Source organism: Fukomys damarensis, unplaced genomic scaffold, assembly GCF_012274545.1.
Source record: "Fukomys damarensis isolate Sample0158 unplaced genomic scaffold, DMR_v1.0_HiC HiC_scaffold_30, whole genome shotgun sequence".
NCBI lineage: Eukaryota > Metazoa > Chordata > Mammalia > Rodentia > Bathyergidae > Fukomys > Fukomys damarensis.
In genome coordinates, this window is record NW_022900942.1 from 38,661,870 (window position 1) to 38,676,209 (window position 14,340).

Consider the following 14,340-nt stretch of genomic DNA (forward strand, 5'->3'; position numbering starts at 1 on the left):
CTCATGTCCTTTCTACTCTCAAAGTTCTAATCCATATTACTATTCAAAGTTGTATCAGGCTTCTCAGAGGCAGTGTGGGTCAACCTCCCCGCTGAAGTCAACTAAAACATTCAGTAAAAATATTAAATAATTTTCTTCCCAAAATGCCTGGTAGAGTGGCAAATACTTGTAACCTCAGCACTGAGGAAGGCTGAGGCAGGAGGATCTCAAGTTTGAGTTCCCACCTCAGCAATTTAGCAAGACTTTGTCTTAAAAATAAAAAGGGCTGGGGATGTAGCTCACTGTGAAGGTGCTAGATTCAATCTCCAGCACTGTAAAAGAAAAAAAATTCCCTAAATCATTAAAAAGCTCATGATAATAAAAGTCAGCTAGCCAAGATATAGGAGATCTAGAGAAGGTTGGCATTTTCAGTTCCTTTTGCCCAGGCAAAATATATTGGTCTGAAGAAGAGGCTGAGAAATGAGCTGACTTTGAACACTGTAACTGGCTAGGAGCCCAAAAGTTGGAATCTACTTCTCATTTTCTTTTCCAGGGTGGGGGTTCTGGAAAACGACTGGGCACCAAAGAGCTGCAGAATGTGCCTGAGATAAACTAGAAGTAAAATGTCTTCACATGAGGCTTTAGCATCACAGCTTTAGCTTAGTTATCTGGGGGACCTAAAGAGTTTGAAGGCTTGACTTTGGATTTAAGGGATCATCGAGTGCAAGTGCTCCAAATGCCTGGTGCAGCAAATGAAAATCCTACCTGGAAGAAGATGCCACCCTAGGTCTTAAATTATTTCTATATACAATTTTCAAACATAATCAACTCACAATAAGCAAGCAGATGAGGAATAAAGACAACATAAATAAGAACAAGTACAAACAAGATGTAACAAAAATACTCAGTAATGATCTCCAGCCATCATTCTATGTCTGGCTTTGCCACAATTGTGTCTACCCTATTCTGTCACCTATGACTGCTCTGTCCACCAAACTTCTAGAGCTTTGATGGACTGACTCACTCAAGGTTGGATTCACTGCACACTGTTTTATATTGGGGTTACTTGAATAAGTTTTATTTTTCATAGAATAAAGGTTTCTGGAGGACAAGGAACAAGTCATTAGTAACTTTTGCATCTCCGATACGTCTATCGCAATGTCTTACGCAGAGAAGACGATAAGTAAGTTTTACAGAGATAACCACGAAGACAACTTAATCATTTCTCAGTTGTTGAAGTGATTAAAACAATATGTACCCTAGCATAATTCACAATATTGCAAATTCAATATTGAGAAGCTCAAATGGGTTAATAGATACGAGTTCAGAACCTGCTTAATGTAATGCAGTATAAGCAATTACAAAAATAATAAACACTGATGGATCAGCAACTACTGGAATTTATGATTATAATATGATACTGACCTATCAATGATTAAGAGATTAAAAGAAGTCAAGAGTCCTCAGGGAGCTGACAACAGGATTCAAGACATCCATTCACTTAGTCATGCAATGACATTAAGGACATACTATGTAGCTTACATTGCATGCAGTGATAAAATAATTTCTGCCCTCACACAGCTGGGGGGAGGGAGTAAAGGTGATTAAATGTGTATCAACTGTTACAAAAGCAGAGAAGGAAGACATCTAACCTAGGAAGGGAAGTATCAGGAGGCCTTTCTGGAGAAGTGACCACTAAAACAAGTCTTGAAGAACAGAAGAGACACACAGATAATGGGAGACCCCCCCACCAAAAAAAAACCCAGCGTATTGAAAGGCACAGGATTCAAAGAGCAATAGGGATTTTTTTTTTTTTTTAGCAGTTTTATGTAGATAAGGAGGCCTGGGGATTAAGAGATTGGACAGTTACATTGGCACCAGATTAGTGAGGGTCTTGTGTGGCTTTATGAGACATGCAAACAACTGTGAGCTCTCTTCTCTCTGATGACTCCCTGGAGGTTTATTTAGTCAAGCTGGTCTTAAATTTGAGTACGAATGTGAATGACGTGGAGGGCTTGTCAAAAGACAAGTTTCTGGTTAGTAGGTCTAAGGCTGGCCCTACAACCTGCATTTCTGGTTCCTAGCCAACTTTGAAAATCACTGCTCTAGTCCGACCTTTTCTTTCAGATGAGCAACTGAGACTCAGGAAATGCATTACCGACAACCAAGGTCAGACAACTAAGCAGCAGGACAAACTCGCCAAGCAAGGGGTCTGCCACGCCTTCAAAGCAGAGGTGTCTTCCCAGACCACACAAACAAAAATAGCCTTGCCTCTCTTCCTTCCCTCAAAAATCCCAACACCTCAGTGCAAAGCTTTCAACAATCTATACCGGAAAAAAATAGGTTGTACCAGTTTTATTACAATTCACGTCTAAAGAAGGTTCTTAAACAAAGAAGGCAACGTTTTAACCCAAAGGTATTTAAGAAGGGCTTTCCAGCAAAGGACCGCGCAGATGGGCCCCGACTTGCCCAGACACCGGCTTTGCAAATGTCTCCTAACCTCGGCCGGAAGCCCCGCCAGGCTGGCGGGATATCTGGTCCGAAGCCGCCCCCTGCAGCCTTGTAAGGCGTCCGCCCCGCCCCGCTCCACAGCCGGTTCCGCCGGCGCAAAGTACACGTCCGGAGGCCTGATTTAAACTTCAGTCCTTGTCTCAAAAACAACTTTCCTGAGGGGACTGAGGCGTAGCGGTAAAGTGGGACCGGAAACGTGACATTTTCCGGCGGCAGTGCTCCACCCTTCTCCTTCCCTCACTTCCTCCAGTCCAGTCCGGAACGTTAGCCAAAGTCTTCCGGGCTTCCGGAAGCTCAATAGTTCCGTCGGCCTGAAGGTTGTCAAGTAGGTTGGGGGTCGGGGTGGAGGTTAGATCTTCCAGCTTCCCAAACAAATGCAGCCGGCCCAAGATGGCTTTCTTAAACTTACTGGGTTCTTTAAATCTTGTAACGCACCTTTCTGTCTTGATTTCTCCAATAGCAACTGATATCGCTAGTTATTATAATTATCAGATAACCGATGTCATGCCTCCTCTATTCAGCAAATATTAATAATGAGTGTTCTATCTACACTGTTCCTTATTAGCCACGATGGGGCTCTCAGACACGGACAACATTCTCTCTACCTTCCAAGGAAATTAATGTAGAGAAGGAAAGACAAATACCACAGGCAGAGGTCACAAACTATCCTAATCCACCATGTTGGAGGAATCTCTAGGAATGATAAGAAACTAGCACATGCTGCCATCTGAATGTCAGAAGAAAGTCCCTCCTCCCCCTCCTCTTCCACAGCCCCCCCCTTCTTCCAGTGGAGGCTTCAGAAAGGAGACATATGACTTGAAGGGTGTACTTAGGAGGGATTAGCTGGGTAAACACGGGGAGAAGGCCCTTTCCAGATTGGGAATGGAGTAGGAGAGACCTGAAGTGAGCAATGGCATGATTAAGGTGGGTATAGAGGTGGGAAGTGTATGTCCATGTGTGAAACCTCATCTCCAGCAGATAAGAGTTCTCTCCTTGTATGGGGCAGGACCACTGGCCTTGGTAAGGCCACAGGATGTGATCTCTTTTTCATATTGGGCTCCACCTGAGATCTAGAACAAAGACTTAGTAATACAATCCTAAGGACCTTGGCTTTTTTGCTTCCCATAGAGCCACTGGAACATCATATACTCTCTGGGAAGGAAGTCCGAACTAGGAAAAAGAAAGCTGTTTGGAGTTTGTAAAGCAGCCACATAACAGGAAAGTGACATTTGTCTTCTAGTGATCATTCTGATTAAGAGGACATGTTTAAACATGGCTAATGGCTTAGTAAACCCCAGTTAGGCAGTGCTGAAGCAAATCTGTGTTCATAATCAGAGCAGGGTTGTAAGCATGGCATGTTGTGAGCTGAGCAGAAGAGAGCATTCTCAGAGAAGGACTGATGTTTATGAACACTTCACACTAATGTTTTATTTGTCATCACAGACTTTTCTCTGTGAAAAGATAATAAAGTTAGTAATATTGCTTCGGAGGAAAACTGTGAAGTCATTTTAAAATTTAGAATGTAGGTTGGATATGGTGGCACACACATCCTCCACCCTCCACTTGGGAGGCAGAGGCAGGAGGGTGGCCATGAGTACAAGGCCAGCCGGGCCACATAGTGCAAGGCCAGCCCAAAGTACATAACAAAGCCCTGTGTCAAAAATAAAAAAAAATAAGAATTTAACTGCTATTCTGCTGCCTCAATGTCCTAGAATGTTGAGATTACAGGCATACAGTACTGTGCCTGGCTTGGGCAATTTAGTGATTTAACAAGATCTTTCTCAAATAAAAAATAAGTCTGGGAATATAGCTCAGTGCAAAGACCCTGAGTTCAATCTGCAGCACTGCCCCCCAAAAGTAGTAAATATTAATGAAGATTTACTGCTGGGGGAAGGAAGGGAATGGAGTAGGCATCTCACCACATATGGCCTAAAGTTGATGGAAGATTTTCTTCTGATTTGTATGGCAAACTGGTTAGAATATAGAGAAGAAACATCAGGGAGACAGCAGAGTGTTTGGGTTCTCACCTCCAAGTCTCCTCTCCAAATGCTACATAATGTCTGTTTGGCTTAGATTTTTTTTTTTTTTTTTTTTTTTTTTTTTGTGCTGAGGATCAAACTTGGGACCTTGCACTTTCGAGGCAGGAAGCAGAACCACTGAGCTAAATCCCAGGCCCAACTTTGGAGACTTTTTAGACTTGTAAATTCTTCCTTTAAAGTGAACAGACCTTACTGGGAAGAGGGGGAATATGTCTGGAGGGTAAAGAAAGAGAAGATCAGAAGGATTTTAAGATTGGGGCATCGTGAAGGAGGGAGTCAGAGCAGTGGTCTGCAGGAAAACACCCGAGTGTGTCAGGGACCAGAGGAGCACTGGTTGATGGGAAGGGGCATCAACAAGGAGGATGGAGCACACTGATCACACGTTTTGTTTAATCTGTAGTCAGTGATAGTTATACAAAAAGTGTTTAGTACCAGATACCAGAAGGAGGCTATTTCTGAACTAGTAGTGATATTCCAGCTTTCTGATGTAGCCTAAAAAATGCTAAAAAACTTGGTAACTTACTTTGACAAACATTTCATTATGTCTAATGATTTTGTGGGTTAGAAATGAAGTGTGTGTATTTGTGCTGCTTCTTCAGTTCTGTGTGGAGTTTATGAAGGCCACTCCATGGTCTCACGGCATTTCAAGAGTATGAAGGAGAAGATGTCAACAGGTAAGCATTTGTTGAGCACCTACTTAGCACAGTGGCTCAGAGCACAGGCTCTAGGGTCAGAGTGGTGCTGTCTCTTTCCTCCTATGTGTCTCTGAGAGTCACTTAGCCTCCCTAAGTGTCAGCTCTCATATCGGTAAAGAATAGGAAAACTTCCATAAGGGTTTTTATGAGGTTTACTTGAGATCATATATCTGTATGCTTAGTAAATTTATGTTGGCAGCTGGGTGTGGTAGCACATCCCTATAATCCTGGATACTTAGGAGGCTGAGGCAGGAGAATTGCAATTTCAAGCTCAGACTGCTAACTTAGCAAGATCCTGCAGCAAAATAAAAATAAATAAGATAAAAAAGGTTTGAGGATGTAGCGTAATATCCCTGGATTCAATCCCCAATACCAGAAAAAAAAACCCTTTATGTTGGTGTTGCCGTTGTTTTTACTTCTCTGGGAATGACCTCTTGTTCCATGTGCAGGAGCACTGAGATATAGCAGGCTTGGTCCTTATTCTCAAGCAGTTTGTGAGACAGACCCTGCACCATGGGTGGGTAGTGACAAATGTCCTAATGCAGGAGCTTCGTGGTAAGAACATGACTGTGATCCCAGAAGACTTCATGGGAGATGAGCATGTTTCAGAGAAATGAACAGAAGGACATTCTAGGCTGCGTAGAAAGTGGGAAGCTGACGGGATATAGTAGGAGTATCAGAGAGGTTCTTGTGGGGAAGTGGGATTAGCTGGGCCTCAAAGGCCGGTAGAAGAGACTATAATTCCTGAAACTCCTTTCTAAGCCTTGTTTAGTAGTTTCTCTTCACATTTTTTTCACTGAAATATTCAAAACAGGAGCTGGATGGAGTCCAAAGTGGGAACTGTAAGCAAGACATTTCATGGATGTTTCATGTTTTATCTCAGAAATTCATGTGATTTTTTTTTGTTTTGCTCAATGATATCCCCATTTATTTTTAATGGAAAATCTATCTTAAATTACTTGATATTGAGTCACAAGGAAGGACCCAGCATAATAAGTTCGGATTCCCTTCCTCCAAGCACATTGTGCAAACCATGGTGGAGTTCCTGACCCTAGTGCAATACCAGGGACCATGTGGGGTTTGAATGGGTACAGACTGGAGCGAAGCAACGGTCACATGTGGGAGGTAGGCATGGAGACTGGGAGCTGTGACAGGAGGAGAAGAGCCTGGTAACTGAGGTGAAGAGCTCACTAGAAGTGATGATAAGATACCTAAAATCTGTCTTAGTTGTTTTCCTCGTTGCTGAGACAAAATACCTAACACCCAAAGTTAAGAGAAGAAAGGTTTATTGTAGCTCACAGTTCATAGACATTTCAGTTCATAATTGGCTGGCTCCAAGGCAGGGTGGCACGGCAGAGGGGCATAGCAAAGCAGGCAAGAGGCAGCAGAAGACATGCAGAAGCAACAGCAACAAGTGACCACAGTGGCCTTCTTTCTGTCCCTTATACTCTATCCAGGCTACCTGTCCTTAGTGTAGGTAGCACTCACACCCATAATCTTAGATCAAACCATTAATCCCAATATCACACATTGTTGATCCAGCCACTTCTGGAAAGTCCCACCTATGACCACATGAGGCTCTAGGGGGAAAATCTAGCTACAAGCCATAACCGTGTCTTTAGATCCAAGTTCAGATCCACATACTGTTATTTTCTGTTTGTGTGACCTAGTGAAGGTATGACCTTTCTCAACTTCAGAGTATAACCTTCCCGACTCGTTGGATGAGATTTTATAATAGCTCCTGCCTTGGGGATTGGTGGGATTTGATTAAAAGTGATAAAGTACTGAAAATGTCTGAGACGTCCAGAACCTAACAGAGACTTTGAAAATATGGGTCTGCTTTTCCAAACCTATTTTTCTTTTTGTTTTCGTGTCTCCCTACTTTACACCTCTTACATAATGGAATGCCAGTAGTAACAGAGAAGTAAGAAATGGTTCTTCTTGCTCTTTTAAATGCTATTCCCAGTTTTCCCCAAGTTCTTGTCTTTTAGCCTCAGTTCATTTTCCACATTTGTAGAGTGGAAAAACTTCCTCAGGGTTACAGTGAGGTTCAAATGAGATAACATATGAGTACTCAACAAAATATAAGACATTTAAATCATCTCCAGTGTCTCCTATCTTTAAAATAATAACTCTTCCTCTTTTGTCCTGTTCTGGTTGCTTCCCTTTCTTTTCTTTCTTTCTTTTTTTTTTTTGTGGCATGGGGGATTGAACTCAGGACCTTGCACTTGTGAGGTTGGTGTGGTGCCACTGAGCTAAATCCCCAACTCTTGCTTCTCTTTCTTGAGCTCTTTAAAGGTTAGTTTCACAAAAGATTTTCTGATTCAATGTCTCTAATTCTTACCTATCCTTCTGTCTTAAGTCCAGGACTTTCTGATTTTTACTCCTACCTCCAGGCAACCTACTTCCTAAGGTCACTGGGAATCTTTTGGAATCTCATGAATCTTGTGGAATCTCCTGGACAACTTCCTGGATTTAGTTAGCACTGCTAGCACTTCCTTCTTCTTGAAGTCTGTTCTTTCACATTTTGAGGCACCTTCTTTCCTTATTTTCCTTATTTTTCCCTAGCATTTTGGTTTTTAAAAAAATGTAATATTTATCATTATATGTTTTCAGTACATAATGATTACATTCATCACAGGGAGTTGGTATATGTACATAATCTTAATTCTTTTTACTTTTGTTCTTTTATCTCTTCAGACATTCCTTATTAGCCTCTCTTATGTCTTTTTTCTTCTGTTGCAGTTCAGGCTGATTTTTCTCAGTTCCCATGTTTATCTTCTCATTCTTCATGGTCTCCTAAAGTCATTTTATTGATTCCAGGTTTGAATTAACATCTGATACACAAATAACTCTGCTACATCCTAGACCTTTATGATCAACTGCTTTATGGAAGCCTTTACTTGGATTCCTCTACCTTAACCCTTGCAACCTGCTCCTTTCCAATACTGTGCTTTCTAGTGAATGTCACTACCACCCCGGTTTCTCTACATGTTGCAGAACTATCATATGCCATTTTCTTCGTGCAGCTGGAGTTGCTCTTCAGCCTGAAATTTTCCAACAAATATCCATTTCCCCCTAGGGCAAAGACTGTACACCTTTCTTGACATATTCACAACAGAAGGCGCTCATGCTTTGGCTCTGCTTTCATTTCGAGGCTTACCTGTCTCTATTCCCTGTAAGGCTCCAAGCAAACTGAATACCTTACAGATCCTACAGTTTATTGGATAACTAACATTAACACATGGGTATTTGTTGCTTCTCTCTCCCAGTATTGTAAAACACTTCCAATTCTTCTGTGCCAAAACCTACTGCACCTTCAGAACTCAACTTCTAGGATGACTCTTGATTAGTCTTCCCTGAATCTGTTATCCTGCTGTACTTTGTAAGTACTTTTATGTCCTTAGTCTGTCAAACTTGAAACTTCATTGTACTCTGAGTAATTTTATGGTAATGAGGTATGATAATATAGAAATTCAAGAGGCAGAGACCTGTAAAACTGTTTTCATTTTCTACTTAATTGCTTTTAGTTTTCATTGAGTACTGCTCAGAGTCTTGGGTAGTCTATGTAGCCCAGGCTGTCTGTGAACTCATGGCGATCTTTCTGCCTCAGTCTCCTGAGTGCTGTGTTTACAGGTATGTGCACAACCATGCCTGCCATGATATTTTTATACCAAGGTTCTTCTAAAGTCATGGGAACATGTGGATTGTGTTACAATACATACACTATCAGTTAATTGTTTAGCCACGTGGCAGGATTACCAGATTCCAGCTCCTCTTTGACTCAGCCTATTCTGTCTTTCAAAGAGATGTGTCTCTTGCAACATTCTGTATCAGTTTGGGTTGTTGGCTAAAACAATAGAAACAGATTTTGGCTAACTGAATTGAGTTTATTGGAAATACTTTGGGAATAGCTCACTGTTTCAAAGTAATAGTAATCTGGTCTTGGGCAGGACAGAAACAGGATGGGTCTGGGTATCTCATGGCCTTTCTTCAGACCCAACTCCAGTTTCTAGACTGGGGTGTGCACTTAAATTTCAAATTCCTGCAGGGTAGATCCTGTTTGGCTCAGTGTGAATCAGGTGGCTGTTGTTTGGACCAGTCCTCGTGCTCAGGATTGGAGTACTGTGATTGACTGTGTTTGAGTCACTTGACCCCACTGTGTTTGAGAGTAGAGTACTGAGGTTGGCAGGCCCAAGGATCCCCGCAGATGGGGAAGGACATTGGCTTCTTAACCCACATGGATTCCAAGAGACTGTCTTCTGGCACAGGCCCCTCCTGATTTGACTCTGATACTTCTGTGCTGGTTCCTCTCTTCCCTATGATGCGCTCAGTGAGGAGCATGCCTTAAATTGTGTATTATCTGTGTCCTCCTCTCGTATGCCCTTCTTCCTCCTTGTTCACTTCCTCTGCATGTCCATGGTTCTGCATGAGTGCTTTTTGTATTTATCCATCCAAACCAAGCTCTCTAGAACCCTTTTTCTATAGGACTCTTGCTATTGGGGAAAGGGGCCAGATAGAAACTAATTCAACTAGCATTATTTTTTTTTCCTCATTGAGTTTATTGGTATACTTTTGGTATACAGTACAGTTACATTCATCATTGGGATCTTGCACCTTTACATGACAGGTCTTGGTTCTCATTTTTTCCTCTTAACCCTGCCCTCCCTTCACCCCTTCTCTCTTCTCTGTTTACAAATACTTTATTTCCATTTTTTCATTTTCTCATTTTTTTCTTTTCCCTTATTTCCTTTCCCATACCCTTCCCACGTTCCCTACACCTTTAGCCCTTTTCTTCCTATTTCACATTGTCAACTATACCATTAGGATCTTATGTACCATTATAGTTTTTCACACCAGAGAAATTATTTGGTATTTACATGTGTGACTTATTTCACTTAGGAGTATATCCTCAATATGTATCCATTTTCCTATGAATGACTGTAATGTCTCATTCTTTATGGCTGGGTAGTATTCCATTTTATAGAAAAACCACATCTTCTTTATCCAGTCTCAAACTGATGGGCAAATGGACCGTTTCCAAGTTTTAGCTATTACAAACTGTGCCGCTATAAATATAGCATATATCACTGTGATATGATTCTTTTAATTCTTTTGGAAAGATACCCTGCAGATGGATGCTGGGTCAAATGGAACCTCGAGTCCCAGTTCTTTGAGGTATCTCCATATTGATTTCCATAGTGGTTGCACCAATCTGCACTCCCACCAACAATGGAGAAGGGTTCTTTTCTCCCTGCAACCCCTCCAACATTTGTTATTGTTTTATTTCTTGATAGCAGCCATTCTTTTGGTGTGAGGTGGAATCTCAGTTCAACTAGCGTTTTAATATCTGAGGTTCTTACTGGATGTGGTGATGTATACCTGCAATCCTAGCCCTCTGGGACGCTAAGGCAGGAGGACTGCGAGTTCAAGCCCAGCCAGGGTGACTTAGTGAGACTTTGTCTCAAAATTTAAAGATGAAGATAAAAAGGACTGGGGATTCAGCACACTGCAAAAGCCCTGAGTTCATTTCCTAGTGTTGGAAAATAATTACTGGAAATGTAAGGGAATGTGTAGAGAAATTTTCTGTCCCATGGTAGATGGCTGATGAAGGCATCTCAGGGGACCAGTCCTCTCAGGTCACATAATGCAGGTGTCGGCCTTATCCACTGCAGGTATGACTGAACCAGTCCTCATGCCAGGTGTGTGCACATCCCTAATCCACCTGAGAGCTCCTTAGACTCCAACTTGTGCCCTGGAAAGAAATGCTGTGTATTAAATTACAACGTGACACACTTTCTCTGTAACTTCCTGCACTATGATTCACAGGACCTTCTAAAACATGGCTCCTGGATAAAACCATCATTTCTTTGGACCCTGGAGTGGCTCTGGAAAGGGCAGTAATCAAAGGATCTAGGACTTCTCAGAGAAGCTTTCAAAGCCAAATTCAGGTGATCCAGGAGAAAATGTGTTAGAGCAGGGTGGAGTTGCACTTTCTCCAAGAAGCCACCCTCAGTAATGCAAGGGTTCAGGGCTCTCTTGAGTTTTCTGAACTTGCATTTGCTTTAATGTGGGAGAGCCCATTAAAATAATGTTAGTGCCTTTAGAAATCTAGATTCAATATCTACATGGAATGGGAACAACTGGATTTTAACTTCTATTTTAAACTTTTTTTTTTTTTTTTAAATTCAAGATCTCTCTGTGTAGTTCAGGGTGGCCTTAAGTTCACTATATAACCCAGGATGGCCTCAAACATGTTGCAGTCCTCCTGCTTCAGCCTCTCAAGTGCTGAGATTATAGGCATGAACCACCACACCTGGGATTGTTTTAGAGGCCTTTATTCACCATTTGCATAAGTGTTCCTGGTTGAGAAACATTATAGAGTGTTTGTAAGAGGTGTCTGGAAATAGAACTTGCAAAATGGAACCTGCAGAAGAAATCCAGACCTCACCTGTGCTTTGTTTGGCCAGCATAGTATTAAAAAAATATCTGAAGGTGGGCTGAGGATTTAGCTCAATGGCACTGCACTTTCCTCACAAGTGCAAGGTTACGAGTTTGATCCCCAGCACCAAAAAACAAAACAAAACAAAAAATACCTGAGGGTGAATGCTTTTGGGTGAGGGTATGCAATGTTCAGTTTGCTCTCTTCCCCATGCTTCCCCACTGCCTGTACTCAGGTGCCTGATGTTTTCTTTGCTTGTGACCGCCGGGCACTTGCACATCTGAGTGAAAGTCATCTTGCACATATGCACACTGGGAGGCAGCCTACGTCTTCCAGTGCGACCAAGCTCTGAGAGTTTTTAGAAGCCCTTCATCAGGTACTGACTTTTAAGAGTGTCTTTATCTACACAAGGAAAACCAGTCTCCTCCCTGTGTAGCGGTGTTATTACTTATTTAAAACACGAATATCTTCAAGGTACACATGATATAGCATTCTTGGAAAGGTGTAAGTAGACATTTATAATCTTTGAATAGAGAAGCTTGTGATAGAAACTCCTTGATAGAAGCCCAGAGGAAACGCTTGTTATGCAGCATTCTTTGTAAGGGATGAGTGAATCCTCCAGGTGTATGAGTTCCAGCAGCTTAGGGCCTTCTGAGTTTCCTCGGAGACTTTGTAAACCACTGTGAGCCCAGGGCTGAGGTACTGTCTAGCTCAGTGCTATCAACAGAAATATAATGTTATATTATATGTAACAAATATAAGCCAAACATGTAATTTAAAAATTTTATATTGCTCACATAAAAGGAGTTAAAAATAAAAGTTAATTTAAAAATTCTATTTAATGCAATGTAACCAAAGCACTGCCATTTTAATGTTAAATCAATACAAAATGACTGAGATATAAAACTGTTTTTTTTGCCCTAAGTGTTAAAAATCCAGTGTATACTTTACCTGTGAAGCAGATCTCAGTTAGGACCAACTTCATTTCAGAGTGATACAGTTGTTACATTTGACAGTGTGGATTCAGCCCCTCAGTGAGAGGTCGACATGGGAGTCTTGGAATGCAGAAAGGTCTCTTGGTTGGGCTGGCTAGTCCTGCGGACTGCCTGTGTGTGCTTTTATTGCTCTAAGACGCATTGCCTTTGGGCCACTGACTCATGTCCTAGTTGCCATTTTTTACCCGCTACGGTGGAAAGGACTTAGTTTCAGCCGGGTTTCCCAGTTCGGTGCCAACTTTCCTCCGTGCTTCATTTCTTCCATTACAGATCCTTCGCTGTCATATAATTCAAAGCTTCGATGGGCTGGGATCCAATGGACCCAACCCAAACAGGAAACTGGATTTCTTGTTGTTTATCTGGATCCATGAACCAGAAAATGTTGGACATCTGTTTTCAGTGCTTCATTGAGCTGGAACTGAATTGAAACATGACTCCTTCCAATGGTGCCTTTTCCATGGAATGATTTAGGAGCTTCGACTGTTAGACCAAGGTAATTATTTAGAGCATGGATTGACCCTAAGGTTTCCTTGACTCATCATTATCACATCTCATCGCTTGCTTAAAATCTTGTTAGAGCCTAAACAACCTTATATGAGCATCCCAAAGAATTCTAGGAATATTTTGGCAAGTATGCCACAAACTGTCCGTGTGTAAAAGGTTTTCGTGTCTCTGTCTCAAACTTTTTTTTGGGCCCCACAACAGATAGTTTGCCTGTTGTAACCTGGTTTTCTCTGTTGTGGGAACACTGGTTACATTATATACTGTGTGGTGGCACTATATACCACTCTGGCAGACATGTATTTGGCAGCCTAATAGCCATTCCTTCTGCTTTTGCACCAGTATGGCAGAGCTCACCTGTTGCAGCAGAAGCTGACAATATTGTATGCATGCTTTCCCAGACTCCTTTGCAGCAGGAATAGCCATAAGACCCAGTGAAGGGGGGGTACAGAGTAAAAACTCATAATTTTGGTAGGACCCCATTTCCCTGATATGGGCATTCATCATGACCTAATCACATCTTAAAGTTCACATCTCTTGACTTTATTCATTGGGGTTTACATTTCTGACACATGAACCAACACTGGGGACTCAAACCACAGCAGTGGGTAATGTGTTTGTGTGTCTTCAGAACTCGTCACCCAGATTTGCTGAAGTACATTTCCATTTTTGTTGTTTTTTTTCAAGCAAGCTAACCCTGATGAAAACCTGGCAGTATCTTTACTTTCAGGACATAATATTCCGAGAAGCAGCTTGTCTCAGACAGCTGAGTCCAGGGTTGGGCCTGGAGAGGGTATTTAGCAATAGTGAGAATGCACAGAAGTGGCTCTCATGACACTGACCTACAGCTTTAGGAGTGCATCCTGAACATCTGTGACTCTCCTAGGAACTCATTCTCATCCCTAAGTCAGGAGACCAACGGATGCCCAAGGGAATTGGGCCCATCAATCAGGAATTGAACTTGGGTTTGCTCAACTACCCATCTAGCACTATGGGAACAAAGGCCTAGACCATCAAAATGTGAGTGATACGTTCTTCTATGTCACATTATCACACCCACAATAGCTGCAAAAGACACTTGACACAAACTGAGGTGCAAATATAATTTATCCACACACAATTTGTTATTACAGACAGTAGAAAAAAATACAAGTGTTCCCTAAGAATTCTCACTTGAT

The 14,340-nt window shown here is 41.8% G+C and overlaps 1 long non-coding RNA gene across 2 annotated transcripts; it reads left to right on the top strand.

Moving 5' to 3' along the window:
- Positions 1–2,750: 2,750 nt before the first annotated feature.
- Positions 2,751–14,340, top strand: LOC117283759. 2 transcript variants are annotated; one of them, XR_004514789.1, is made up of 4 exons: positions 2,751–2,815; positions 5,129–5,203; positions 12,932–13,154; positions 14,049–14,340. It is a non-coding gene; the product is annotated as an uncharacterized LOC117283759 (long non-coding RNA). The 2 variants fall into 2 exon arrangements; XR_004514790.1 differs by lacking the exon at positions 2,751–2,815 and adding an exon at positions 2,823–3,414.